Here is a 10023-nt window from a genome sequence, read left to right on the forward strand (position 1 = left end):
AAGTGTGTATTTCAGAAGGACTCCCAAAATTTGAGTTTAAAGAAGTAAACTCCTGTTACATGACAAAGTTACTTAGAATCACTGCTGTTTCCCTCTCTTTGCCTTACCTTCTCCCTGTCCCATACATACTCCCAACTGTGTTCCAGAATGGTGGCACATAAAGTAATAAATATTAATTTCCTTTTTTTTTTTTGAAACAGAGTCTCACTTGATCACCCATGCTGGAGTGCAGTGGTATGATCTCAGCTCACTGCAACCTCTGCCTCCTGAGTTCAAGTGATTCTCCAGCCTTAGCCTCTTGAGTAGCTGGGATTACAGGTGCACACCATCATGCTTGGCTAATTTTTGTATTTTTAGTAGAGGTGGGGTTTCGCCTTGTTGGCCAGGCTGGTCTTGAACTCTTGATTTCAAGTGATCCACCTGCCTCGGCCTCCCAAAGTGCTGGGATTATAGGCATGAGCCACTGCACCCGGGCCCTTATTTTTTCTTTGGTTAAACTTTTAGGAAAAAAGTTTGAGCCGCTTTTAATTTTGTTTCTGTTTATAAATAAATTATTAGAGATAAACTTTTTGTATATTAGGAACTCTGTGTATATGAGTTCATTGAGCATATTAATGAGGATAAATCTTCTAGAAATAATAGTTGTTAACTTTAAGTGATCTAAAGAAAAGGAAAATTTTTAGTTTTCTGGGGAATGAATATTCATGACCTTATCTTAAATGAGGTTATTTTTTCTAGTCTGTTTACTAAATTTCTACATATTGTAACCTAATGAAATTTTATTTCCCCTTTATTTAAAACAAAACTATAATTACTGTCTGTTAAAAAATCTTCCCATCTAGCATTCTTATTTTTCCTAACACATTAATTTTCCTGGGCCAAACCGTGTTCCTATGATATGCATTATTTAAGGCTGTTATATAATACAATAAAGTTGTAGAACTTTCATACCTTGAAGAATCTTAGCACTTATTTAATTCAGACTCATTCTAACATAGATGATAAAACAGATCTGCAGGGTTGGGCACAGTGGCTTATGCCTATAATCCAGGAGTTTGAGACCAGTTTGGGAAACATAGTGAAACGCTCTCTCTACAAAAAATATGTATATAAAAATAGCCCGGCATTGTGTCACATACCTGTAGTTCCAGCTACTTGGAAGGCTGAGGTGGGAGGATTGCTTGAGCCTAGGAGGTTGAGGCTAGAGTGAGCCATGGTCACACCACTGCACACTAGCCTGGGTAACAGATTGAGACCTTGTTTCAGAAAACAAAACAAACAGATCTACAAAGATCAACCTGTCTTAAGTCAGTCATATAATCTCTTTGTATAATAACTCAAAACACCATCTTCTCACCTCAAACCTGGTGCTTTTTTTTTTTCTTTTTTTTAAAAAATATGTTCTGTCCAAATTATTTTATTATTTTGATTCCTAAAATAGAAATAGAAACTAAGAAAAATAAAAAGCAACTCCTTTATAATATATGAGGACTTTTTCAGTTTCAAATCAGAAAAACTCAACTCAGAGTACCTTAAACAAAAGGAGACATTTATTCACTTACATAACCTAAAAGCTCTGACCTGGATTCAGGTGCTCAACAGATCTCAAGAATATTTCTCTTTTTCTCTCTCCCTTCCTTACCCTCCTCCTCTTTTCTCTCTTCTATATGTATGTTATTTTCAAACATGCTCCCACAAGTAGTGGCAATATATAGTTCCTAATAGCTTCAGGTTTACATTCTGCCTACTTTACCAACTATGATGGGAAGAGAGCTACAATTGGAGCAAAAATTTTTAGGGTGAGTTCTGATTTCCCTGGATTGAGGCACATGCCTATTCCTGAACCAAATATTCTGGCCAGGGAATGGAATTCTCTGGGACATGTGTCTAAAGCTGATGTATAGAACCTGCCACCCCCAACACAGGGATAATAATAGTTTTCCAAAGAAAAGTCAAGGAGGAGAAAGAATGTTGGAAGAGAGAAAAGTATCAGTTGTCTGTTTCATATTTTTTCTCAACAATTCTGTAGATCATCTACAACTATTTAGTGTATAGCTTACGATATCATAGAACTGAAATACTGTAACACTCTAAACTTTAGATTATTTGTAGACAGGAAAAATAAGAGATCAAAGAAGCTGTGACTTTATTCAAATCACATAGTTTCAAATCACATAGTTTGTATACATGCTGTTAATAAAACCCGGGATACCCGAGTACAAGTTTTAGCCTTATATTCACATTGAGGTCCAGTTCCTGGTTTTGAATGAGATAATTATGCATAGTGGGACTGTTTTCTGATCCACAAAATAGAGATGATAATATTTATCTTGTAAAGTTGTGGTAGTATTAAAGATACGTATAAATGTTGGCAGGTACCTTAATAGATGGTAACTACTGCTGTATGTTGTCATTGTAATAAAAGCCGTATTTCTTCCTTTGTTGAATTGTTTCCCTTTAGTAATCTTATTGTGATCATTCTGAAACACAGATTTCCATTGCTTCTTCAAGCAAACACCATTATGTTGAAACATCTGCATTATTTCTAAGTTTAGCAGTACCAGTGGAAAGTTTACTGAAGTAGAAAATTACTTTTTTAACTGAGGAGTGTAGATTGTGAATTCATCTTAGAGAAGATGATCTGAATATTGATGCCTAGAATATGAACAAAACATTACATATCTTGTGCTATGATATTAAAGTAGTATCCTGTTCTGGTAGTAGTATGGCAGTATTTTAGGCCTGAAAGATGTATATAATCTGTACTTTAAAGTCTGTTTTTTAAGAGATTAATCACAAGAGATTTACATAAAACAAGTAAGATTAAAAATAAATGGTGGATTAGAGATACATCAGGCAAATTTAAATTTCAAAAGCAGATGACAGGGTCTCAATATCAGAATAGCATTTAAAGCAAAAAGCATTAAACTGGATCAAAAATGTTATTTTACATTACACGGGGTGCACTCCAGGTGAAAACTTAGCAGTTATGAACCAATATGCTAAGGATAACATCAAAATGTATTAAGCAAAAGCTGAAAGAAATGAAGAATAGTTGGTAGAAAAGCAGTGATAGGAATTTTTAATGTACTTCAAAACTCAAAAAGAAGGTACAGTCATGTACCACATAATGATGTTTGAGTCAGCATCTGACCTCATATGTGACAATGGTCCTATAAAATTATAATGGAACTAAAAAGTTGCTATCACCTGGTGACGTAGCCATTGCAGTGCAATGTATTCACTCACGTTTGTGGTAGCGCTGGTGTAAGCAAACTTGCTGTGCTGTCAGTTGTATAAAAAGCATAGCACAGTTATGTTCAGTACGTAATACTTTATAATGTTAAACGAATGCTACTAGTCTACATATTTATAGTACTATACTTTTTTATTATTTTAGCATGTACTCCTGCTTGTTTAAAAAATGTTAACTATAAAACATTCTTTAAGCAGATCCTTCTGGTGGTATTCCAGAAAAAGGCGTTATTGTCATAGGAGATAGCAGTTCCACGGGTGTAATTGCCCCATAAGACCTTCCAGTGGGACAAGATGTATAGGTGAAAGACAGTGATATTGATGAACCTGACCTTGTAGAAACCAAGGCTAAAGTGTGTGTGTATTTATTAGTTTTTAACAAGAGTTTATAAACAATAATAATAAATTTAAAAATAGAAAAAAGCTTATAGAATAAGGATATAAAGAAAAAAATTTTGTGTAGCTGTGCAATGTGTTTTAAGCTAAATGTTAGAGTCAGAATTAATTTTTTGTGTTTATAAAGTGAAACAGTTATAAAATGCTAAGGTTAATTTATCGAAGAAAGAAAAAAAATTTTTAAATAAATTTAGAGTAGCATGTTTATAAAATCTACAGTAGTATACAGTAATATCCTAGGACTTTACATTAACTCACCACTCACCCAGGGCAACTTCCAGTCTTGCAAGCTCCATTTGTGCTAAGTGCCCTAAACAGGTGTACTATTTTTATATCCTTTATACCATTTTTACTGAACCTTTTCTATGTTAGATACACAAATACCATTGTGTTACAGTCACCTATGATACTGAATTCAGCAGTATGCTGTACGGGTTTGTAAAGTAGGAAGTGTAACATAATAGCCTAGGTGTGTAGTGAGCTATACCATCTAGGTTTGTGTAAGTATATTGTATGATACAATGATGAAATCACCCAGATGCAGTTTCTTTTAAGCAACACAATACTGTATATAGGTGGCTTGAATAATAAAATAATGAAATGTATTTTTTCTGTCATTCATAAAACAGTTACCAATCTTACGAATTAGATCAACTACAAAACAAAAATCTCACTCAAAAATCAAAATTTATAAGTTCTATTTCTTGATTACAATTCATTAGAACTGGAGTTTTTTTTTAATGTTCAAATTTATATGGAAATATAAAACCATGTTTTAAATAGTTTTTGATTCAATGAGGAAATGTAAACTTACATTAGAAATTAAAATTAATAAGTAGAGATTTATAAAGGCAAAAATGTATCATTTGAACTAATAAATCTAAATACTGATTGCATGAAATTGCCAATAAAATCAATACATATTTTTAAGCCAGTCAAGGAAAAAAGAAAAGAGGGAAACTAAAAACAAGACATTAAGTATGAGAAACGAGATAAAACTACAGTGTGGAGGTGATGTTAAACATTATATTCACGTTTGTGCTAATCATTTTGGAAATTTCAATGAGAAATGGGCAATTTTCAGTGAATATGTCATCGTAAATGCTTTAAGGCAAGAGAAAAAATCTGAATAGACCCTGCAATAATGAAAATGTCTAGGAGCCCTCAAGAAATATTTGGTTTAAATTGCATTTCAGGTGGCTGCTTATCAAATCTTGAAGTATCAAATAATTATGTTATCTAAATTGGACCAGGTGTTAGAAACTATGTAAGACTTTACAGATGGCTGCTTATGTAGCCCTTATACCTTAATCTGATAAAATAGCTTATATTTAAAAAGAGAGAAAACCAGAAAGTACAATTCAGGGAAAATTAATTTTTTTCCGTTTGGCCAAAGTAAGAGTACATTCAAGGGAATTGTGAGAGGAAAGAGTGGAAAAAGAGGTTGGAGTTATATTTTTATGCTGTGATTAAATTATAGTGTGTGATAAATTGCTCTTGTTTGGGTAGAATACCATTTAACATTTTGGATTAATTGGCAACTGGATTAACCTTAATTAAAAAAACATCTGAAAGTGGTATAAAGGATGGATTACAGAATGGATAAAGGGTAATAAATCAGTTGGCTATGGCAAAATTGCAGGAAGAAACTGAAAGAGGCCACAGAAAACCGAAGCTGACGTTTTGAGTAGTATTTTGAAATCAAAATCTGGATTTTGTCAACTGAATAGATGTGTAGGAATCAAAGATGAGTAGACTAAATGAACTTAATCTTGATTTGTCTCTCATTTTAGTTTGTAACGTTAGAGTGTATGCATGTATGTGCCAGGTAGTTAATATGCTGTGTCTCTTACCTCCATTCTGCTGCCTGGGCTTTTGCCATAGTGCTGGAGTTCCCTCACTTCTCTTTTCTGTAGCCCTGTTATATCACAGCTGTCTTTCAGCTATGTTTCCTTCCTCAAGCAGAAAGAAGATGGCAGGATCATATCGTAGTTGATTAGAAGCTGGGGATGTAGTTGCTGACTAGTGCTGGGATAATATCTACTATATCTGTGCATATAGTAGTTGACTAGTGATAGGATGATACCTAGTTCCATTACATATGAAGATAAATGACCTTACTTCATCTATAAAATGTTTTATCAATAGTACCATTCTTACATGGTTTTATGAGTATTAAATTATGCATTTCTAAAGACATTTAGAGCAATATAAAGAATATGGTATGGGCTCAATAAGCGGTGGTGGTGGTAGTTATTAGAAGGCCTTCTAGTGCTAAGAAAATAGTGAATATCACTGATGGAAATAAGGAAAGTTTTCCACATAAAAAAGCTTCGGTTTTTGGAAATGTGTGTTTTAAGTATTTCTGAGATTACCAGGTAGAAATTCCAGCCAGATGTTGGAATTATGCACTGGCAGTTGGGAGTAAAGTCATATTGAGGGAGATAAGTTTTGGAGTTATTATGTAAAATTGGATAATTAAAGCACTGGAATAGATTGGATTGACAGAGGGGAAAATCTTTTGAGATATGCCTATATTTAGCAACAAGAGAAGAGACAACCAATAAAGGTTGGAAGAAACCGTAAGAGAGTAAGTCCTATGACACAAGCAGGGAAGTTTCAGAATGGGTGGAAAAAAATCAGCCAGGCTCTTCCTGTTCTCCATCATGGTGCAGGATCAAGGTGAAAAGGAGAACCCCATGCAGAAACTTTGCATGTGCAGACTCTGCCTCAACATATTTTTAGGAGAAACTGGAGACAGACTGACTTGAGTAACCAAGGTGTTGGAGCAGCTCACAGATCAGAACCCTTCGTGTTTTCCAAAGCTAGGTGTACTGTTAGATCCTTTGGCAACAGGAGAAATGGAAAGACTGCCGTCTGCTAAACAATTCGAGGAGCCAGGGCAGAAGAAATCCGGGAGAAAGGTCTAAAGGTGCAGGAGTGTGAATTAAGAAAAAATAACTTCTCAGATACTGGGAACTTTGGCTTTGGGATCTAAGAACACATCGATTTGGGTATCAAATATGACCCAAGCATTGGTATCTACAGCCTGGACTTCTGTGTGGTGCTGGATAAGCCAGGTTTCATCATTGCAAATAAGTGCAGGACAGGCTGCACTGGAGCCAAACAGAATCAATAAAGAGGAGGCCATGTGCTGATTCCAGCAGAAGTATGGTGGGATCATCCTTCCTAGCAAATAAATTCTCATTTCTACCCAAGAGGCCAATACAAAGTGTTCAGTGAAATGTTTAAAAAAAAAAAAAAAATCAGCCAGCAGCCAGGATTGGACTGTGAAAACAGCAGAAAATTAGTTGTTGAGAAAGCATTAATGACCATTAAGAAATCAGCCTCAGGTGGGCATGGTGGCCTATACCTGTAATCCCAATACATTGGGAGGCTGAGGCAGATTTCTTGAGTCCAGGAGTTTGAGGGCAGCCTGGGCAACATGACAAAACGCTCATTTCTACTAAGTAAATAGATAACCTTCATTTCACTAAATAAATAAGCAGACAAGCAGGGCTTGGTGTTAATGCTCCTATACTCCCAGCTACTCAGGAGGCTGAGGCAGTTGAACCTGGGAGGCAGAGGTTGCAGTGAACCAAGATTGCACTACTGCATTGCACTGCAGCCTGGGTGACAAAGTAAGACTATGGCACCCCTCTACCCTCCAAAAAGAAATCAGCCTCATAATAACCAGTTTCTCTGGATTAAGGAGTAAGAGCTTCTCAAGAATTGCTATTTATAGAGAGGGAGGCTGATAGTTTGAGAGAGATACAGAATCTAGGGAGAGTGTGGGTTTTTGGTCTTTCAGTTTTTTGTCAGCTCTGGATGAAGAATAAAGATTACCTGAGCATATTATTAGAGACAGATGGAGAGAATAAAGGCACATGGCAGATAGGAGATAATTAATAAAGCACTTGCCCACAATAGACCCTCATTGAACAGGAAAAGACATCAAGCATGAAGAGATTTTAAGATGGGAGAAGGGAATTTTGAGTGTTCATGTTGGATGATCTCAGGGTTCCCAGTAAAATAGGAGCTGAATTCATTGAAGATGATGTGTTGGTCAGGATAAAAATTGAGGTTGGGAGAACAAAGTGCTAAAAATCATTGTGGTCAAGAGTTTAATAAATGTATACCCGAAGAGTTATTTAGTGATACGGGTTTGAAATAGGCAAAGGTATAGGAAGGAGGACTGGAAGGAATATTAGGAGGAGCACTAAATGGAATACTTTTGAGGTCCACCTCCTGGTCTGTGAACATAAAGGAGTTGAAAGAGTAATGGCTGACTTTTGAGATGATGGCCAGGAATGTGGTGCTAAGTCAACCTGAAGAATGCTAACTTTAGCTAAAGTTAGAATGTGTTTAAAGTTGTATTTGAGCAAAAAAGGTTAAGGATACAGTTGACTTTGATAATGTGAAAGCTAAGAATGTCAATCCCCTGCACAGTTGAAAATCTGCATATAACTTTTGAGTCCCTAAAAACTTAACTACTAATAGCCCACTGTTGACCAGAAGCCTTACCCATAACATAAACAGTCAATAACACATATTTTGTATATATATTCTTACAATAAACTAGACAAAAGAACATGTATTAAGAAAATCATAAGGAAGAGAAAATACATTTACAGTACTGTACTGTATTTATTGGTACCATATATTTATGTCTTCTGTTTACAAGGTGAAGCATCTGTCTGAAATGGCCAGCAGCTACAGCTGTACATATCTACTGTACATATCAAGCAAGTCAACTTATTCTTGTAATGTCATGACTTTTGTCTACTTCTTGAGACCACTTCCGTCACCACTATTGGCACCTCATATGGGTCTCAGGGTGTTACGGTTTACAGAGTTGCACTAAACACAATGAAAAATACAGAAAGAACCATAAGAGAGATAGCTTTTTATTGCAATATACAATTTACTGGAGAGATGAGCTGCTCATACAGAGATGATTAGTGTCACACAGTGCTTTAAACAGATTCTTGCAACCCTTGAGCTCATTGCAGTAGCCACAGAAGGTAGCTATGAGATTTTAACAGTAGTACAGTATGTACTACAGTTAATATTATATAGCTGTGATTTAATGCTGCATCTTTGCATTTGTTTACATGGTATCGTGTCTGGTCTTAAAAGTTTATATGCATATGTTTTAATGCATTTTAACTTTTTATAATAGACTTGTATATATCTTATGATAGTAAGTGATAAAACAGACTGATAATCTACTTATATTTTGCATATTCATGACATAGACCTAACTTTTTCTTAATTTTTTAAATATTTCTAGGCTATGTGTTTCATGTGCAGGTTTTTTCAAATTGTTGCAAATCTCTGAAAAATTATTTTAAAAAATCCATATATATATATATATATATATATATATATATGTATATAGACCCACACATTTCAAAACTGTGTTGTTCAAGGGTCAGCTGTATAAATAATTTTCTTCACAATTAAAGTGAAAAAGGAGAGATACTACTAGTAGAAAGTAGAACTATACCCTCAGAGTGTGTGTGTGTGTGTGTGTGTGTATGTGTACACACACCTACATATATAGTTACAGATAAATTTAACTTAAAAGTTCGTGGTTAGAGAATAAAACTGGCCCTTGATAGTCTTAATTTACATAAAAAATGAAAAATTTAGGCCAGGCACAGTGGCTCATGCCTGTAATCCCAGCACTTTGGGAGGCCAAGACGAGCAGATTACTTGAGGTCAAAAGTTCAAGACCAGCCTGGCCAACATGGTGAAGCCCCATCTCTACTAAAAATTAGCCAGATGTAGTGGCACATGCTTGTAATCCCAGCTTCTCAAGAAGCTGAGGCAGGAGAATTGTTTGAACCTGGGAGGTGGAGGTTGCAGTGAGTTGAGATTGTGCTGCTGCACTCCAGACTGAGTGACAGAGTGAGACTCCGTCTCAAACCACCCCACCTCCAAAAAAAGAAAAATTTGAAAACATAGAGTATGTTTTAATCTCCAAGAGCTTTAAAATTCAGCCCTTAATTCATATGTATAAGCTTCTTCTGTAAAATTTTAATTCAGTATGGACTTTCCACTCATTTGAAATCCTGTATTGCAGATATTAATTCAGTTTTAGTGAGTTTGCATCATGGCTTAGAATGAGAAGGTCACATTGGAGACTCTGGAACAGATGCATGTGAGCCTCCCAACTTTTTAATTTTTGTTAATCTAGAAGTGTTGAATTTCTGGTGCTGACAAGGCAGCAGGTAGATAAAAATTGCAAAGTTAAGAAATAGACGGCCGGGCGCGGTGGCTCAAGCCTGTAATCCCAGCACTTTGGGAGGCCGAGGCGGGTGGATCACGAGGTCAAGAGATCAAGACCATCCTGGTCAACATGGTGAA

General features: G+C 35.6%; 1 protein-coding gene and 1 pseudogene across 3 annotated transcripts in view; both read left to right on the plus strand.

Annotated features, from left to right (window-relative positions):
- Positions 1-10023, plus strand: part of PTEN (phosphatase and tensin homolog) — a 97457-nt gene that overhangs the window by 66114 nt on the left and 21320 nt on the right. The window lies entirely within an intron of this gene.
- Positions 1164-6990, plus strand: LOC108309822 (annotated as a pseudogene). Its single transcript, XR_001827509.2, has one exon. The product of XR_001827509.2 is annotated as a 60S ribosomal protein L11-like (transcript).

This window comes from Cebus imitator, unplaced genomic scaffold (genome assembly GCF_001604975.1).
Source record: "Cebus imitator isolate Cc_AM_T3 unplaced genomic scaffold, Cebus_imitator-1.0 Scaffold97, whole genome shotgun sequence".
Classification (NCBI taxonomy): Eukaryota; Metazoa; Chordata; class Mammalia; order Primates; family Cebidae; genus Cebus; species Cebus imitator.